The sequence below is a fragment of the Rhinatrema bivittatum genome, chromosome 3 (assembly GCF_901001135.1).
Source record: "Rhinatrema bivittatum chromosome 3, aRhiBiv1.1, whole genome shotgun sequence".
Taxonomy (NCBI): domain Eukaryota; kingdom Metazoa; phylum Chordata; class Amphibia; order Gymnophiona; family Rhinatrematidae; genus Rhinatrema; species Rhinatrema bivittatum.
This window is the reverse complement of record NC_042617.1, coordinates 388,456,627-388,470,235: the sequence shown is the minus strand read 5'-3', so window position 1 is coordinate 388,470,235 and position 13,609 is coordinate 388,456,627. Positions and strand designations below refer to the sequence as shown.

The window sequence follows — 13,609 nt, the reverse complement described above, 5'->3', positions numbered from 1 at the left end:
AAATCAACTCTAACCTGCTCCAGCCACTCAGTCAGTGCGAGGCCTGCGCAGCCGGCACCAAGACCCACCAGGGGAAGGCCTTGATCGCACCCTCCCAGACGTACCTACAGTCCCAGAGCGGAGTCTACCGCCCTTGCCCGGATACCTCTAGCCTAGAGGGTACCCCCTACCAGCTGTCTTCACACCCGCTCATCCTTTCCACCATGCATCCACTTTCCATCCCCATCATCTACAACAAAAGGTGGAAAGCCCCTAAGCTCCCTACACCCCACCTTAACCGCCAACAGAGAATCAGGCCCATCATGCTGACACCCATAACCCAATGCCTTGGCCTGGCTCTTCTTTCACTTACACTGTTTAACGCGCAATCCTTATCCAAGAAAACCACCATACTCAATGACCTCTTATCCGACTCAAAACCTGATATTTGCACTGTAACAGAAACCTGGTTACAACCTACCAACATTGCCCTTATTAACCAGCTTCCTATCCAGAACTACGATATTCTATCCATACCCAGACATAAAAAAAGAGGAGGAGGCCTTCTCCTAGCAACCAAGAAACCATTAGGCCTGACTTTACAGACATCCAGTTCCATAGCAAACATAGAATTTGCGCTATTCAACTCTAAACATCTGAACATTGCACTAATCTACGCTCCCCCCCGGCATTCTTGAATCAAACCCTTCCCCTATCATAGAGCTAACAGCAAAACACTTGAACTCCGGAAAACCAGCCATCTTGTTGGGAGATTTCAACCTCCATGTGGATGCCCAACCTCAATCATCTAACTGTAAAACCCTTCTCTCCTCCCTCAACCATATGGGCTTCAGACAAATAGTAAAAGATCCCACCCACAAAGCAGGTCACACCTTAGACCTCATCTTTATAAACGAAGGTCTCTCATCTCACTCCACTCCTACCTGTTCCACAGTACCTTGGTCTGATCACAGCATCATCACATCTATTTTAGAAACATCTGAACCTCCCCCCCACACAACTCAAACTATCTCCATTTCGGTTAGAAAACAGTGCTCAGGAGATCACCTAAGCAAACATCTGACTAAAGAACTAAAGAATCTTGACCTCACAGACACCAACTCAGCTACATCTTCTTGGTTCAACATCACTAACAAGGTTGCCGATCAAGTATGTCCTATGAAAACAAAGACCATCAACCCAGACAAAGACAATAGGAAGCCATGGTTCACTACAGAGCTAAAGTCACGCAAACACGAGCTTAGAAGCAAAGAAAACCAATGGCGAAAAAACCCAACTAAAACATCCCTTCTCAACTACAAATCATGTCTCAACACATACAGAACCGAAATCAACAAAACCAAGAAAGAATTCTTTTCCAAAAAAATACACCACTTCTCATTTGATTCTAGAGCACTCTTCGCCTATGTTTCAGCCCTCACTAAACCACCTGGACCGTGCATCCCAGACGACCAAGCTCTCACAAAAGCCGATGAGCTGGCCAACTACTTTGACAACAAAATTACCACTCTCGTTGCCCCTCTCAAAGGGACACCCCCGCACACTAACGTCACCAGCTTCCATAGCTCTCAAGCATCTACAGCATCCGCTCTTCAACCCAACACTCACACACCAGAGCTCACATCCCTCGAACCCACGTCCACCATGGAAATAGCAAACATTCTTAAGAAGATAAAACCATCTTCTCACCCCTTGGACCATATCCCATCAAACCTCCTGAGCTCCATCCCTGACATCGTAGCCAAGCCACTCACAGATATCATTAACTGCTCTCTCGCCCAAGGCCAAGTTCCCAATCAACTCAAGTCTGCAAGGCTCAAACCTCTCCTCAAAAAACCCAACCTTCCCACAACAGATCCTGCTAACTACAGACCTATAGCAAACCTTCCTATGTTAGCAAAAATTATGGAGAAAGTGGTTAACCGACAACTTTCGGAATTCCTCGATGACAACAATATCCTCACCAATAACCAATTTGGATTCCAGAAGAATAAGAACACCGAATCACTATTAACTACTCTAGCTGACACCATCATCTTCAATCTTGAAAAAGGCCATCCTTGCCTTCTCGCACTCCTGGATCTCTCAGCGGCGTTCGACACCGTGAATCACACTAGCTTACTACAATGACTCACAGATATCGGCATCACAGGAGCAGCATTCAACTGGTTTAAATCCTTCCTAGAGAACAGAACATACAGAGTCAAAATAAATAACAAGGAATCCCATCCCATCCAAGCCAATATGGGAGTACCACAGGGATCCTCACTCTCCCCCACCCTCTTCAACATTTATCTTCTCCCACTCTGTCACTTACTCTCCAACCTCAAGCTTACCCATTTCCTTTACGCGGATGACATTCAAATTATCATCCCCATAACCGACACCTTACACAAGACCATGGCCTTCTGGAATAAATGCCTCTCATCCATCAACGAGCTGTTAAGCAGCCTCAACCTGGTTCTGAACACCAACAAAACAGAAATCCTGATAATAGCACCGGAAAAACATACCTCACAGACCTCAAGCAACTCTCCAGACACCTCAGGATACACCACCTCACCACAAGTCAGAGATCTGGGTGTGATATTAGACGACAGATTCAACCTCAATAAATTCGTCAACAACACCACCAAAGAATGCTTTTTTAAATTACAAGTTTTAAAGAAACTAAAACCACTTCTACGTTACAGAGACTTCCGCACAGTACTCCAAGCCATCATTCTCCCAAAACTAGACTATTGCAACTCACTTCTGCTGGGACTTCCTGCCTGCTCTACCAAACCCCTCCAGATGGTGCTGAATGCCACAGCAAGAATTCTCACCAACGCCAAAAAAAGAGACCACATCACCCCGATCCTCCAGCACCTTCACTGGCTCCCCATTAAATACAGGATACAGTTCAAAAGCAGCATGATGATGCATAAGGCCCTTCATAACATATCCCCACTCAACTTAACCTTCAAGCTGCAACTACATACTTCGGACAAGCCGACTAGAAGTGCATACCAAAACAGAATGATTACTCAGCCCGCAAAATCCTCACTGAGAAAACGCGCGCTATCAACCGCGGGCCCGTCCCTCTGGAACTCCCTACCACCAGACCTCCGCCTGGAGCCGTGCCACACCACTTTTAAGGCGAAATTAAAAACTTGGCTCTTCCTGCAAGCATTCCCAGAGAGCTAAGAACTAACTGATATAACAACCCATAATTACCCTGATCCATTGGTTCTAATGTATTTTTTTCTCTGCACTACTTAGCTAAGACTAAATTGCCTTACTTATATGTTTAAAGTTTGAAACTAGTTAGTTGGTTTGCTTATTCTTCTAATATCAAGTTCTGATTTGTTCCAATGATTTGTTCCAATGAAAAAATTTGTTCCATGTAAACTGCCACACGGCAGTAGTTATTACCGTTTAACTGTGAACCGGAGTGATATGTATTGTATACAGGAACTCCCGGTATATAAATCCATAAATAAATAAATAAATAAATAATACAGTGTTATCACCTAGAATCAGGGCCAGTACAAGAGTATTTGGTGCCCTAAGGGAAACTTTGGTCATGCCTCCTCCCCCAATTTACCTCCAGCACAGCATTCCCTCCTACTAATGGCATTTCTGGCTTCATGGGGTTTCTGTTTCAATTAGAGTCTACACATTTATGTTTGCAATTAGTGATCTTTTATTCCGTATTTGTGAGGTTTTCCCAGTGTTTTCCACATGTGACCCAGTTGAGGTATTCTGCTAGAATATATTTTCTGTGTAGAGATCTAAAGCAGTCGTCATCTTTTGTTTTTCAATCTGACCCTCCCAATAAGAGGTGTATGTAGTGTTAAAGCACCTGTTGTAATATTCACAGTGCTGTCTTTTCATAGAAAGATTTGGTGGTGTTGTGTGAGTCTTTGGATTTAGTGCAGCCTTGGTAAGCTGAGTTTGCTACATAGATGCAGAGTGTGTTTTGGAGGGTCTGTGTGATTTCATAAATAGCATATTAAGAAAAAGGTTTTGTCATTGTTACTGAGAGGACACAAGTGTTTGAATATTCTTTTTTTATATAGTGAAATATCTTAGTTTTAGTTTACTTCCATTGTTGGAGTATCTGTATTCTGAAGAGGAGGCATATAGAAACATAGAAACATAGAAATGATGGCAGAAGAAGACCAATAGGCCCATCTAGTCTGCCCAGCAAGCTTTCACACTTATTTTCTCATACTTATCTGTTACTCCTACCACTGGTTCAGGGCCCTTATTGGTAGCTTTTTGATTCCAATTTCCTTCCACCCCCACCATTGATGCAGAGAGCAGTGTTGGAGCTGTATCAAAGTGAAGTATAAGGCTTAATGTTTGAGGGTAATAACCGTCGTCTCAAGTAAGTTACTCCAATGTTTGTATACTCATACTGCTCAGATCAATGCCTTGTTGGATGTTGGCTGGATGTAAATCCTATTTCTTCATTCCCCCCTGCTGTTGAAGCAGTGAGCTGAGCTGGATATGCTTTCAAAGTGAAGTATCAGGCTTAATTTGTTAGGTTCGTGTTGGGGGTTCTGTCCCATGGTGTATAGTTTGGGATTGACTCACAACTTCACTCCCATGTAGAAGAGTTGTTTGATGCTATTGAATAATTGTAATAATAATTTTACTGGGAGGTTGAAATTGGCCAGGGCTTTCTTTATTGCACAGAAAGCTATTAGGAGCTTTTTTCTTACAGTATCAATGAGAGCAACCAAAAAGCTCCCAAATGCAGGTCAAGACTTTGTCAGATTAAGCTATGCATAGGGAAATATGTAAACCAGATAATTTAGGGAAAATCTGAATTTGTATTGGACATTTTTGGTCTTTGTAAAGTATTTAACAGATTTAGGGAATTTTAAATGCAGATCTTCTGGGATGAGGATTAACTAGCTTCCTTCCATGCCTTTATATGACTAACAAACAGGCCTACGCCATTTTAGGTGAATTTTAAAAGCCTTACACGCGCCCCAGCCAGGAGATATTCACACAAGTTGGGCCTGCATACGCTACACAGATTTTAAAAGGCGCCCATGTATGTGCGTATCTCCTGCTACACGCACAAATCAAAAGTTCAGAAAAAGGGGCGGGGCCTGGGCATGGTCTGGGTGGGATGTGGGCGTGTCAGGGGGAAGGCATTTGATAATTTTTTTCTTTCTATTTTCCATTAGGTTTAGTTCCTCTTGGCTGTGCTTTTGTTCTTATGTTAGATCTTTAGGTTTCATATCCTTACAGAGGTGTTGGAAGTGCTCTGTCCATGTTTCACCATTCTAGATTTCTAAATCAGATTTGAATTTGTGTTTAAATAGTTCTGTTTCTCTCCTTCACTCATTGAAGATGGCCTAGGATAAGAAAAATGTGGTCCTCTCAACTCTCAGAAACTCAAATTCATTATAAACAGCAAAATAAGACTTTCAGAGATTATTTTAAGTTTACAAAATGAGTAAAGGCTTTCATTAATTTGTCAAAAAAAACCAACAAAAAACAAGCTCTGCAATCCATTAGATTAAAAGTTGATCAGCAAACAAGCTCATGACTGGTTGGGGGTCCTTCTGTATATAGAACACTCCTGGGTTTGTTTGTTTTTTAAGAACTTGCCCTAATTCTTAAACAAGAGCAGGATGCAGAATTGTTCTGTTTTTTTCAATTTAGACATACATGAGCTAGCTTGTCAGTTCAGTGACAATGAGCCACACATGTGGAAGACCTGGGTTCAATTCCTGGGCCAGGGTTCTCCTCTCCAAGCCACTCAGGATGCAGATGCTGCAAAGGTAACCTTCATATCCCCTTGGGGAGGGAGTCCCAGTCATTGTACAATTGTGACACCGAGTGGACAGATGTAAGTTTTATGGACAGTTGCAAATGAAGGCTAATGGTACTGGAACCTAGCTGTGGTTCCACTTGATCTGGAAGCCTAAAGGAGCAGGTGCTATGTTTTTGTAAGAATGTGAACCCTGGGCTGAGATGAGAGGTGTCTCCGCCCACAGGGAGGAGGCCTGTGAGCCTCACCATCAGCAGGCATAGTTTCAGTGGCGCAGGACACAGCTGTTGTTAGAGACTACAGGAGATGTAATAGTACAGTTCTGAGCAGTGGGGAATACCCAGAGCGATACCACTGATGAGAAGATCCGGTAGTGGCCCGCTGAGCGGGGTACGCTGCAGATCCCCTCAGACGAGTGTTATACCTCAGGAATACAGATCCGGTAGTGGCCCGCAGAGCGGGGTATGCCAAGGATGTCTGTACAGTAGATGTTGAAGAGATGGTAGCGGTGCCGGAACCCGGAAGTGGCTCCTGTAGTTGGTGTGTCAATACTCTGCAGCGTAGGGTATGCCGAATAACTTCTACTGGAGAGGATGGCGGTAGTGGCCTGAGGCACGGGGTACACTGCATGGAATCCTAATACAGTTTGTATTGTAGAAGTCAGTAGGGTACTCACAAGAGATGGTATCCTGGAGAGAGAGAGAGACCCAAGAGTCAGGTCTGGTAGCAGTCAGGCAGGAAGGCCCTCCGAGGAGCGGATAGCCAGGACCGCAGAAGAGTCCCCGAGGAGCGGGCACTCAGAGCGTCAGTCGCCAAGACCAGAGTCAGGAACAGGAATTCCAAGGATGAAGTGGATTCAGCAACAAGGAAACTCCTTGCTAACTCGTAGAAGGCAAGGGCCTGTCAGCTTAAGTACAATAGCGGATTGACATCATCGGGAGGGGACACCACCGAGGTTCCCGTCATGATGTGTACAAAAGAGGCCCTTGCGCATGCGTGCCTAAGTGATTCCGGATCCAAGATGGTGGTCGGCGGTACCCACGCTGTCCCTGGGACGCCGGAAAGGTCGGCGGGAGTTAGCAGAGACCGCCACTCTCCCCAGAAATGATGGTGCAGGGAAAAAAAAGAGGTGAGCATGAGTGGTCGCAGCCATCTGCTACTGACGGGCGTAACAGCAGGAAGAATTGCTGGACCAAAATTTGTTTTTAAAAAAGCTGTGTCCATACACACAAAAAGAAATGTAACTGAATTTCATACCTGACACATGGGCAAGTGTAGAATATTAAAAAGGGGGTGCAGATGGTATGGTACATCATCATTTCCCTATACCTTCACCCCCTCCCTCACCCATTCTCATCTTCCCATCTGCTCTTCTCCCCCTTCTGTCTGCTTCTTTCAGGTTTGTCTTCATCTCCGCCCAACAGGTCCCTCTTCACTTTCCCTGCCCACTTCTCTCTAGCTTGCCTCTATTTTTTGCTCCATCCTTCCTTTCCCTCGGGTATATATCCATCCCCCACCCCCTTTGAATTAATTTCTTCTTCCACTTTGGTGTTTCTTTCCATCTCCTCCATGATCCCTTCCCCCTCTTCAAGGTTTCTCTCTATGTCCGCTACATGTACACACAGGTTCTTCTCAATTCCTCACCCGCTAAGATCATCTTCAGCTTCCCCTCCCCTTGCATTCTTCTCCATCTCTCCTTTCCTTCCCCTAAGGTTCTTCTCCATCTGCCTCCTCCCTCCATCTCTCCAGATTCTTCTCCACCTTCCTTCTCCTCTATTTCAGCCTTCCCTCACTTTCTTGGGCAGAGTTGGTGTCAGGCAGGCAGGCAGATTGTGAGTATGTGCTCCTCAACCCCTTGACTGCTATACCCCTCCCTTTCCCCTTGCTGTGTGCATCCTTTGTAATCAGGAAACATAAGTCCACAGAGAATGGGAGTATATGCTTATTGTACCTTCATGCTACCAGCTTACTATTACTGCCCCAATCTGAATGCCAGAGAGAAGATGAAACAAAGGAAAGTAGACCTTTAAATGTGGTAATGTTTGGATGCAGCAGTGGTCCCCTAGTCATGATGCCCACTTTTCAGGCTAGAGTAGATTTTATTGTCTGCACGTTTCCCAGGTATAGAATGATTAATTTTGACTCTCCACAGAATCAGTTTCACAGGGTCCTAAAGCTCTCAGGCTTCTTCCTTATGGGATGTTGGCATATCACTGGAAAATTAAAAGAGGATTTTCTAGCTCAGAGCTTTGCAATCTTATCCTGGGCAACCCACAGCCTGTCAGGTTTTTAGGATATCCACAATGATATGTGTGAGATAAATTTGCATATATTGCATAAATTTATCTCATGCATAGTCTTTGTTAGAAACCCGAGAGCTGTGGGGTCTCCAGGACAGGTTTGGGAAGCCCTGTTCTAATTGGCAGTCCCATTCAGATGTTCCCATGCCAATTATGTCTTCAAACATAAATTCTTAAAGCTGTTACAGATTTTTTTATTCAAATCTTTGTAGAGACACATTTATCCAGCCACCCTCCTTAATTCATAAATAATGATTAGATAGTAAAATGGCTTTGCTTCAAATAAGATTTGGCATTTATACTGAAATCTTGTAGTAACTGCAATATATGTGTGCAAGATCAATCAAAAGTAGATCAATAGTTTAAATTACATAAACTTGTTGCTATTTCCTTTTCTTTATCATCATGCTTGCTTATAACCCAGAATTTTTCTTCTAGCTTTCTTTTTACACTATTACTTTTTAAACCACAAATTAGCAGCTTAATTATTCTTTAAATACATTTCAAAACACACTGAGCATAAATATGTTCAGGGCATTTACAAAATATCTTATTTGCTTTCATTCATTAGTGATGACTGGCTGATTGATTTTCTGATAAAATATCATTTCTTGCCAACTCCTCTTCCTTGGAGAGTTGATCCATAACAGATTGCTACTCCTTAACAGATTGATACAGCTTGCTACTTCCTTTCCTTACAGGAGTATCTAACAGCAGTTCGCTAACAGAATTACAGATAGCTAACTCCTCCCCTCTGGAGAAGCAGGTCATGTCATATCGCTACTCCTTCCCCTTTCAGGAGCACAGCAGAACAGCGTGCCACCTCCGCCCTCCTGGCGGAGTGAGCAACAGCAGGTTGCTAACTCCTCCCCTCTGGAGGAGGCGAGCGTAACAGATTGCTAGCTCCTCCCCTTTGGAGAAGGAGAGCGTCACAGCCAGATCTGATAAAACTGCTCAAAAGCTAGTCTAATCTGCAGAACAGATGCCACAGATCAGTTCAAATGACCTAATGAAAAGTTTAGCTGACACTTGAGTAGTTGTCAATAGGTCCACAGTACAGCATTGCTTAAACAACAATGATCTGAATGGAAGAGTTGTCAGAAGGAAACTTTTCTGTGACATTACCATAAAAGTCATCTTCTAAGGTATGCAAAAAAAACAAACCAATTGATAAGCCTAAACTGTTTGAAACAAGATGCATAAGACTGATGAAATACAAATTAAACTGTTCTGCCACAACCACACAAAATACTATAGTAACTTCCATTTCTTAACAATGTTTCTGACAATTGAAATTACTAACTGGAAACACAAAGATTTTTTATAGCCTTCCCTTGCTTTGTAAGAGTGGATTATCTTAATTTTGAAATGCTCATACAGCTGCTTAGAGGAACCCATGGTTATTGAAAGTAGACAGAACAATAATCACAACCTGAGAAGTTATATGGATCACAGTATTTATTCAACCATGGATTTGTCTTTACCTGACTAACTGAAGGCCTAACAAGTCAATCAATTTTTTGGATCTTATTAGCTTTATAAACAAAAATGAATGAACTAAAAAGGAGTCTAAATTTTTGCACATGCCAAATTCACTATTTTATTATTTTTAATCTGTTAAAATCAGAAAATAAATGGTAATGTTACATTAATAATTGCATAAAGATGTTGTGTTTAACGTTTTAGTATGTAAAGGTTGTGTCAGGTTTTGTTCAGTTAGAGATTCATTGAAATGTACAATTTGACCAGGGGGCCTAAACTCTTGCATACAACTGTGTATATATTTTTATGTTTTGGCTGTGATTTTCTTAAGACTTCTATAAATATACAGATAGAGAGAGAGAGAGAGAAAGAGAGACAACAGTTTTTAAAATTAAAGAATATGATATTGTCATCACTATAAGAACATAAGAACATAAGAAATTGCCATGCTGGGTCAGACCAAGGGCCCATCAAGCCCAGGATCCTGTTTCCAACAGAGGCCAAAACCAGGCCACAAGAACCTGGCAATTACCCAAACACTAAGAAGATCCCATGCTACTGATGCAATTAATAGCAGTGGCTATTCCCTAAGTAAAATTGATTAATAGCCATTAATGGACTTCTCCTCCAAGAACTTATCCAAACCTTTTTTGAACCCAGCTACACTAACTGCACTAACCACATCCTCTGGCAACAAATTCCAGAGCTTTATTGTACGTTGAGTGAAAAAGAATTTTCTCCGATTAGTCTTAAATGTGCTATTTGCTAACTTCATGGAATGCCCCCTAGTCCTTCTATTATTCGAAAGTGTAAATAACCGAGTCACATCTATTCGTTCAAGACCTCTCATGATCTTAAAGACCTCTATCATATCCCCCCTCAGGCGTCTCTTCTCCAAGCTGAACAGCCCTAACCTCTTCAGTCTTTCCTCATAGGGGAGCTGTTCCATCCCCTTTATCATTTTGGTTGCCCTTCTCTGTACCTTCTCCATCGCAACTATATCTTTTTTGAGATGCGGCGACCAGAATTGTACACAGTATTCAAGGTGTGGTCTCACCATAGAGCGATACAGAGGCATTATGACATTTTCCGTTCTATTAACCATTCCCTTCCTAATAATTCTTAACATTCTATTTGCTTTTTTGACTGCTGCAGCACACTGAGCCGACAATTTTAAAGTATTATCCACTATGATGCCTAGATCTTTTTCCTGGGTGGTAGCTCCTAAAATGGAACCTAACATCGTGTAACTACAGCAAGGGTTAATTTTCCCTATATGCAACACCTTGCACTTGTCCACATTAAATTTTATCTAATGTTTCATCTAGTTTGCTTTCATATCATATTTGCAAATTCATTATAGTTTCTAGTTTACTGATATGCAATAAGGACCATCTGTTGATCTTCTGATGTACTTTCATGTTTCCCAACTCATGGGAAATATCACAAGATTGATTTTTTTCCTTTGATTTACATCAGCATTTATGCATTATACGTGGGCAAAGGCAAAACATTTGGAATACTAGAAGCTTTCCTTGTTATATATTGAAAGAATTTGTATTTGAACCAGTCTTATAAGATAAAGGCAGAGGGGAGAATGCTTGTGAATCCAAATCATTGAGGCTTATAATGATACTTACAATCAAGCTGGTTATGTGAAAGGCAGTATATCAGATTAAATAATGTAAACCAGAGGTTCCCAAACTTGTCTTGGAAGACCCACATCCTGGTAGATTTCCAGGATATCCACAATGAATATGCAAGAGATAAAATTTGCATGCTATGGAGGCAATGCATGCAAATCTATCTCATGCATATTCATTGTGGATATCCTGAAAACCCAACTGGCTAGGGGTTCTCCAGAATAAGTTTGGTTACCACTGCTTTAAACTAAACTAAGCTGGCCCTGGGGAAGGGAGGGGGAGGCATCATCTTAGCCATTGTATAAGGGTAATACCGATTGGCTGCCACAAAAGTACACTTTACCAGGTTCTCGTGGGAACCACCATTCACATCTCCCATGGGTAATTACAATGGCTGGGCTAGATGAAAGAGGGAGGAAGGAAATAAACATGGAGGAAAACCTCAGGTAGCTAAGAATGAAGATGCATAGTGTGATAGACTGACAGGGCAGATTGACTCGGAATCCAGAACTCAAAAGAAGTCACTGGACAAAAACCCAAATTGCAATGTTATTTTTTTTAAATGTTGTTTTCTAAGTTAGGAACATCTTTGTAACGTGCAAATTTGTTAACATTAGTAACTACTTCAGTCATTCACATACTACATAGATTTGCATGCATCAATTATTGTTTTTTTTCAATTACATTTATTATGTACATAGAACAAAATAAAATATTTCTGTTTTGTTTTTTTTTTATTTCATCATCTGTTTGCTGCAGTTGAGATTTAGTCCCCTGGGCATTTGTTTCATAAATGCCATATGACAGCTGTGTAATGATGCAGTTTAAAATATTTTTTTACTGACAGTATTTAAGTGGAGCCCTGTCTAGGGCATCTAATAATAACAAATAAAACAGAAGCACATAATATAATGCTTGATGGAAATGAATGAAGTAGGTAATGACAGAGAATAGGCACATGGAAAGAGCAGGATAAATAGATGAGCCCTTAATAGTTGGCATTCAAAGTGTGCTAAACACCATAAGGACTGGTATTATACGTTAACGATTTAAACAGAAGAAATATTTCTTTGAACCGCTTGGATAATACATGATTTATTGAGTATTTCTCCTTGTTTATGCAAAGTTTGTTTTATAGTCAGAAATTCTTGCCAATTTCATAGGATGCAGTCTGCCAATGTTAAAAAATAAATTCCTGCCAAATGTACCTGATTTCAACAATACCCAGCATGCTTACAGTTGGACATTTCTGTTGATCATAAAGTTGGTAAATATTTGGTGGGGAGGTCATATTTCTTTTTGGCTTTTAAACTAACCCTAATACTATCAGAGGTGAAGAGTTTGTAGATCATACACTCCCTTTTCATTTCAAAAACTGAAGATTTGAATGTACGTCTGTTGTAAAGGTGATAAAAACATCAACTGGCGTCACCTATTAGTAGTACAAACTCACAATACCAGTCCTCTAAGTTCGTATTAGCAAGGTATGTTTGAGAACATATGACCTGATTTTAGAAAGCATTTGCATGCTTAAAATTGTGTTTTACCCTTGTAAATGCACTTTAACCATGTAAGCAGGCTTTTGAGAATTGCTACTAAAGTAGTTACATTTACATGTGTAAATCCTTTTGAAAATGACCCTCTAAATGTCTTGATTTGCCTATGTGACCTGGCTTTGCCTCTCGCTAAAGCATTTGCTCAATTTTTCTAGGCGGGGTGGGCATTTTTGGAATCCCCATCTTTTTGTGGGTGGTTCTTAGGATAGTATAGAAACCCCCTTGAGAATGTAATTTGGGTCTTTGCCATCCCTCAGGTGGACTGACAAGGAGTTCAGTAGAGTTCACAGTAGAGTTGGCCCCAAGAGTAGATTTTGGAGATTTGAGGATTTTGCTACTTTTGAACATTTGGAGTGGAACCAGTTCATGACATCAACTGGCGTCTTTGGTCTTCCTTTCTGCCTTTGTTAAAAATATCAACAGCAAGGGTGAAGAGGGTTGAAATCTTTATAAAGTCTAGTAGGAGTTGTTGGATTTATCTGATTCTAAAGGCTAGTTTTTTTTAACAAGGGTTTTGGTCACCTTATCCCAATGTTTGGGTGCTGGAACTAGAACGGTACTACCCTACCCTTCAAGGGGTTGCTGGTACAGGGGAGAGAAGAACATCAGGGAGGAGTTTCCTGGAGAAGGAGACCATGGTTTTTCTCACATTGATTTTCCTAATGCTGTTTCTTATTTTTTTTCAGTTCTTGCATGGATTTTGGTTTTTAAACTGATGTAAAATGTTTGTTGATCATCAGGGCTGGACTTTGTGATTTCTTTTCCTCAGTGGACACCAGGACCATGAGTAGAGACTGTTAAGTTTATTTTATTTTATTTATTTTGTTGGAATCTTTTCCCCTCATCTTTTCCCCT

The 13,609-nt window shown here is 41.4% G+C and overlaps 1 protein-coding gene across 1 annotated transcript in view; it reads left to right on the top strand.

Annotated features, from left to right (window-relative positions):
* KCNQ5 (potassium voltage-gated channel subfamily Q member 5) overlaps positions 1 to 13,609 on the top strand; it is a 1,147,293-nt gene that overhangs the window by 516,713 nt on the left and 616,971 nt on the right. The gene's annotated exons all lie outside the window — the stretch shown is intronic.